Source organism: Microtus ochrogaster, chromosome 10 (assembly GCF_000317375.1).
Source record: "Microtus ochrogaster isolate Prairie Vole_2 chromosome 10, MicOch1.0, whole genome shotgun sequence".
In the NCBI taxonomy this organism is placed as follows: Eukaryota; Metazoa; Chordata; class Mammalia; order Rodentia; family Cricetidae; genus Microtus; species Microtus ochrogaster.
The window spans coordinates 16,923,237-16,930,584 of record NC_022016.1 but is presented as its reverse complement, the minus strand read 5'-3'; positions in this window follow the sequence as shown (position 1 = coordinate 16,930,584).

The window sequence follows — 7,348 nt, the reverse complement described above, 5'->3', positions numbered from 1 at the left end:
AAAAAAAAGAGGGAAGAGCTGTGGGACAATAGTATTGCTATCCTGTCCAGTTCATAATTTCCATAAAACACAGATTGGCTTATAGCAGGCTGGAAGTATAGGCAGGGTGACCAGGCCCCAGTAGAGGTAGGGTGAGGAGAACAGAATTCTGGCAAGAGGAAACAGTCAGTCTACAGTCAACACAGAGGAAGCCAGGCACAGAGCAAACAACATGAGAAGGCCTCACTGATGAAAGGTACCAAGCCATGTGACTCACACAGACAAGAATGATGGGCTAATAATATAAGATTTTATAAGAAGCCTGAGCTAATAGACCAACTAGTTTATGATTAATATAGACCTCTATGTGTTACTTTGGGACTTAATGGCTGTAGTACCAGTAGGGACAGAAACCTCTGTCAACTCAACACATCCCCTTTAGTCTAAATTAAAGGGTTCTAAGCCTAATACAAAACTATATACAATAAAAATAAATATCAAGTATTGTCCATGGAAAAGAAGGAACCAAAACATACATAAAAATTAGAATTACAACCAGCATGAACAATATGAAGCAAAAAAACACATGCTAAATGTGCCAATAGTTAGCCTAGCCTAAGAAGTCTAAGTCTTATATTAAAAATGTCTTGATTAAATCATGAGAGGAGAGTAACTATGACTATCTAGACTTCAACCCCATCAGAAACCTGAGAATGAAAATAATATTACCTGAGTAAACAGGAACTACATTTAAGCAACTTCCATAATGTGCTAGAATAGAAAGAGACAACCAGCTACCTGGGTAATCACCCAAAGTCTCATTTGCGATGTTGGAGCAATCAACTTTGGCTAAGGCCTGAGTATCTGACTGATCATTTTCATAGGCAGGAAAATGTTCAGAACTGCCTTACCTTGTCTTGGCAAAGTTTGGCTGTTATCTTGCTTGTATCCTGCTTCTCCAGTTTTGACACTATGCAAGGCAACTCTTTGCCCAAAGGCCAGTATTTCTAAGAAGAAAACAAGCTCCAAATGGGGTGTCTTTTGTGCTCATCATTCTTCCTGGAATAGATCAGTACTGCCAGGAGCAATCATATCTCACCTAAATAGAATCCTGCATTATTTAAGTGCCATATTCTTCAATTCTATGAAGTGTTTGAAGATTACCTATCTATTTTGAATATAATTTCTATGCATCTAAAGAACCTGACAAGTATAACTATAAGTATAACAAAAATGAATGACTATTGACCTTCAATTTTTCAATACATATATACCTTAACGACTGAGGCTTCTCGTTAAAAAAAATAAAAAAAATCTTTAAATAAATGTGCAGCAATTGGGGACAATGACCTCAAAATGTAAATAATTTATAACTATCTTCATAGGAAGTAGAAATGTGTTGTGTAATATGACAAATATTTCCTAAAATTACATCAATTTTCAAAACTTCTTAAGCAAAGAAACATGCATGCACACAAGAAGACAAAATAACTTTGTATAGGTGCATACATATTGTAAACAGAAATTAGAGCATATTCAATATAACAAATACAATTTGATTTTATGTCATTATATAAGGATATGTACCAATGTAAATTATCTATAACTAATAGTTCATAAGTAGATATACTAGTCTACATATTATCCCATCCATTCACCTCTTGTTTTTAAAAGAGATCCCTGAGCCTACTTCATTTTTCCTCCCAACCCTGTACCATTTATAACAAACCCCTAATAGATGACAATTGTCCTAACCCTGAGGACAAACTTCGTTGGGAGAGGGAACATTGTTTTCTAAAATTATTTTTAGTTATCATAAGGTTGATGTTATTCTTATGAGATTTTTAAAAACTAAAATTAAGGCTAACTTCAAGATTACTGTCTTCTACAACTGTAAATAATCTCCGAGTAGTCAGTAAGGTTTTTCTGAAAACTTTATTTGAAATTTTCACCAGAATATTGGAATAAGGTGTACCATCTCAGCTGGCCAAGGTGGAATCATCTTGAGCAGTTTGTAGTCCAAAAACAGTCTTTTAGTGATGCCATCAGAATAATGGCATCATATCAAACAGGTTGAATCAATATTGTGGGACACCAGTTTTTCCTGGAGACTTCATAGATTACTGTCTGAAAATTAATTTTTATTGTGGAAAACTTAAATATTATTTACATCAAAATTGAACTTTTGAATTTTTGTAGGCATGTATTTAAGAAAAGGTAGCATAGAGAAAAAATATGTATGAGAAGAAGTAAAATTATTGAAAGCAGAATTTCAATAATCTTTGTACCTAGATTTTATCTTTCTTTATCCCATACCAGGTGGCTCCTGATATGCTATCAGAATTCTGAATTTTTCTCTTAACAGTATGCTTGGATTTAGAGAAAGAGAGCCACCTTGCTTCTCCAGAGCCACCTTTGTTTTTTAAGTGATTCATGACCAGCATTATATGTATGTTTAGATAGTGAGATTTTACCATGCACAGGAGAGTGGTATCATAAGCCAGATTTCTATTTGCTTCGTAATACTTTTTGAATAGCTTTCTTTTCTTTTTTTAGGCATATAGATGCTCAAGGTCTCTTGAATTTTTGGAGATGTGTATTTTTCTGCAAACTCAAGAACGGAACCCTGCCCCAATCCTTATTATGTTTTCTAATGACCTATAGGATTGTCTCCTCTGTGAATGTGCTGTCACACTGGGAACTGAATCCAGCTGAAAAGAGGGCCACACAAGCTTTTCATTTGCACTTATAGTACCTGAGACCATACCAAAAATGGACCAGTATCCAAAAAGACTATTGGCTGAAAGACTTCCTGCAACACATAATGAAACTATATGCAAAATAGTTATCAATTAATAATTTCAGTTAAAATAGCCAGTTCATTTATATTTGGCAAAATGGAGAAAACAATCCATCAGCTGTCCTCTACTGAAGAGTCCAAAACTTTGAATCTAACTTACTTTCTACTATATTTAGGGAGAATTACAACTGTAACTATATAGTCTTCAATACCATTATAGACCTGAGTAAGATATAATATTACATCAGCAAGTAGGGACTGAAGAGCAAGTAGCTTCTACAATCGAGGACAGAAACAGCTAGCTGCCTGAACAGTCACCCTAGGTTTTTCTGTAACACTAGGGCATCCAATTTTGTTCTACAGGCCTAGTAATCTGACAGACATTGTGAAAAGCTGGAGATTTTTAAAAACTCTTTTACTTTGTCTTGAAAATTTTGGCAGTTGCCTTTTTGCATGCCCTGCAAGTTTGGAGAGTAAATTGTTAGCAATTGTGAAAAGGGAAATTTATTTGACCAAATTTCTAGTTTTTCCCATAAAGAAAATCAACTACATAAGGAGTTACTTTGATGCATATTATCCTCTTTGAAGTATATTTGTATTGCCAGGAGCTGACATTGCTCATTGTCACTAAAAGCCTTACATTATTAAACATATTAAATGTCATATTCTGTAGGTCTTCAATGTGTTTTAAGACCATCTATCTATCTAAACATACCTGGTATTGGGCATGACCTTGAAAACATACCAACATGACTACAAGTTTGACTATTACAGATGACCAACTACTAACCTGTATTTTTGATTACATTACATTTTAAATTAAGTTGTATAAGCATAATACCCCAAAAGAGTAGAGACATACATGTAGCATAGCAAAAATATCTTTAAATTTATTCCAGTAAAGCAAAATTAATATCAATGTAAATATTTTTAGATTAATAGTTGGATTTTTATTGAAGTAGATTCAATAATCTATCCTATTTTCTATCATTACTACATTATATCCACCTTTTTCCTTTAGAAAGAGATGTTTGAATTTAACCCTTTTGTTTGTTTTTTTTTCCTTATTCTGACCAATAACACTTTGTGACCAACTTACACTTAAATGATAGCATCCATAACCATCTGGGAATATGGACATTGTTTTCTAGTTTCCTTCCTATTGTCTGGGGACACTGGCATCTTTGGAGAAAACTTGAGTAAATCAGGATGCTTATTAAGACTTGACTAGAGTATTTTTTGAGGCTGGATCATCTCAGCCAGCAGCCTTGAAGTTGTTCTGGATGTTGGATAACCTGGACCATTTATTTTTATTGATGCCTGTCCCTTTCTCTGAAAATACATAAACTTTAAAAAGTAGACTGTACATCTACATTAATTAAAGTATAGATTTTGAATTGTTCACAATTTAGCCAAAAATGATTTTTTTTAATTTATTTTTTGTTGAAAAGATTTCTGCCTCCTCCCTGCCTCCCATTTCCTTCCCCCTCTCCTCACTCTTCTCCCCCTCTCCCCAATGCTTTCCCCTCCCCCCACTCCATTTCCCCTCCCTCTCCAGTCTGAATAGCAGTCCGGATTCCCTGCCCTGTAGTATGTCCCAGGTCCTCCCCCCTCCATCCAGGTCCAGGAAGGTGAGCCTTTCAGCAGGTAAAATACAAACTACATGTCTTGTATAACTTTTATTTTTATTTCTTTATGTGTATACCTGGTATTTTCAGGGGAGTTTCCCCTATTAAATGTAGTATATATCAACCAGGAATGAATCCACAACCTCTCATTTTCTGTGGAAATAAAAGTATACCCTCTTCATCAATGTAACATATCTTTTAACTTCTAGTTTGAAGTCAAGACATTATTAAAATATATAGGTTGGATTAATCTAGCAGTTTTCATAATTCAATCTGTCTTTGCAGTTGCTGTTTCTTCATTAGCAAACAGAAAATATAAAGACAGCACAAAATCATACAGAATCCAAATTCTCCATGTGTTTCCCACCATTACATGGTTTTATTTATTTATTTATTTATTTATTATTTTCCATGACTTTATTAATTTTGAAATACTGTTAATATATGACTATACATACCTTTTTCTCTTCTCTCTCCTCTAAAGCCCATGCATGTTTTTCAATACACTGTAACCCATTCAGAGGTTTATTTCTTCTGCATCTGTCTTTACTGAGCATCTGTATTATTTTTTGATTGCATAAGACAAATCTTAAACTGTTATGTCAGAAACTGTTGGTGCAATTTACCTTAGTGCATAGTTGTAATGCATGGCGGTTGTTGCCTGACTTTTGTAGAAGGCAGCTGATGGGAGACATGTCTTGGCACCACAGCTGTCAGAAAGACATGAGAGTAGGAAGCCATATTTGGCTCCATTTTGTGTGTTTCGAACCTGTTATGACCCTTATGATGTTTTATTTGGATGTAAGTGCTGAACAGTTGGGCATCAAATGTAGGCAGAGTTTTCTCTCCTGTTAGTCGCTTCCCAAATAATCACACAGAAATTTAATTATAAATACTAAGCTAATAGCTTTGGCGTCTCTCAAGTCAGAGATTGCAATTTAAATTAACCAATTTCTATTAATCTCTGTGCTGCCCTGAGGCTCATTAACCTCATCTTTGAACTCATGTTGTTTCTTCTGTGTTTGGCTTTTGACTTCTCAGGCTCCACCTTTCTTTTTCCCAGCATTGTATCTGCCCCTCATTTCAGCCTATCTATTCATAAACTGGCTTTTTTTTTTAATCAATGAGAGCAACACATTTTCACAGTGTACAGGAGAATTATTCTCCAGCAACTTATAGTGGAAAAAGCTGGGACAATTCAAACCAAGACTGGGGAATAGTAGAGGAAATGCCCCAACTGTTACTCTATGATCAACCAGTTATTCAGTATAAAAGAGAGTTAAATCAGTCTCAGATCAGAGTGGTCAGGCTCAAGGGCAGAGGACAGTCTGAAAGCATGTGTTCTATAAACCCTATACTATGATGGAATTTGAGAACTGGAAAAGCAGTGCAGAGTCTGAGGGAACAAGTCCCCGCCTTAATGTTGTGCCTCTGAGATGAAGATTGAGTTAGAATCTCCTTAACAGTAGATGACATGTAGAACTTGGCCTGTCACTACTCATCCTTCTCTAAGGCAGAGTTTGCAGACCCTGAGGCCATAGAATCGGGGAGAGCATTTGCCAATGAGCTATAACAGCTGGAGATTTTCTAGTATGGGCCAGTGCTGGTGAATTGCCAGAGACAAAGTAAATGCACAAATTCAAGAGTTGCAAATGTGCCCATTCATGCTTGATACCTAATGCTGGCCCAAATGCAGAACACTCTATTGGTAGATTGCAGACTTTGATCTTAATTCCTATTTTGTGGAGGGCATTTGGGACTTTTCTGACCTACTAAAATCCTGTGTATGTTATCATATTCAAGAGATAAGCACAGAAATGACAACTTTAAATGTTATAGTTTGGCAAGAAAATGGGGTTCAATTAACCTTACCTACATTATTCCTGAGGAGAATAAGGCATTAAGGCATGGATAAATAGAAGAAGAAGAAGAAGAAGAAGAAGAAGAAGAAGAAGAAGAAGAAGAAGAAGAAGAAGAAGAAGAAAAAGCATCTCAAGGTGTTTCAAATGCCTATAAGTGTGTTAAGCTTATTTTATTTGGAATCAATATAAAAGATACAAATTAACAGTCAAATTAGGTGCTACTAGTCCTCTGGAACCAGATTAAGCCCACTAAGATGTATGAGAGCTTTCCTAGGAGGACAGACATTAAGCTCAGGCTAGCAGAAATACTTTTAATATCTCCAGAATGTTATGATACTTTAATCATATGACTTCATTTTGCGGGGCTAGAAACAGGTTTGAGTTACTTAGCTGGGGTTGCTAAATGACTGTAAGCCTTGTGTTGTACTGACTATTAATTGCTCTCTCTCAAATAAGCATGCAATGTTGTTCCTTGGTGATACTATTGCTGACAACACTTTAGTCTATAAGGAGCCCAGATGGATTTCTTCAAATGGTTGCGTACATACATGCCCACACCAGATACAAAATTTAGGCCATCTAGTGACTATGATTTTGTATATTGGTCAGGTAGCCTCCAATGCTATACAGTGTTTGTTTCTCCAATGCCTGGACATATTCTAGGGATAGATACCTCACGATGACTGGCAACCTTCCAAACAATCTCTAATAAATTTAGATTTCAAGTTAGGGCTGTTAAGCCAGCCATCTCCAACATGTGATTCAAGCTCCAAGGCAGAAGGTTCACATGCTTTAATTCCAGGCACCTTTGAGGCATGAAGAAATTGTTCACACTGTTTTGCAGTTAGAAGCAGCTGATATAATATGAGTATACAGCGTCACTACAACTACTCCCCTGTTTGGCCAGTGCAGATGCCAGATGGAACACAGAGAATGACTGTGGACTGCAGTGAACTGAATAAAGTGACTCCAACTCTGTATGCAACAGATCCACTCATCTTAGATATGATGAACGAATTAGCTTTATTTTGGGTCAATATCATAATTTGGTTGTTCTGTATAATCTTTTCTTCTTTCTT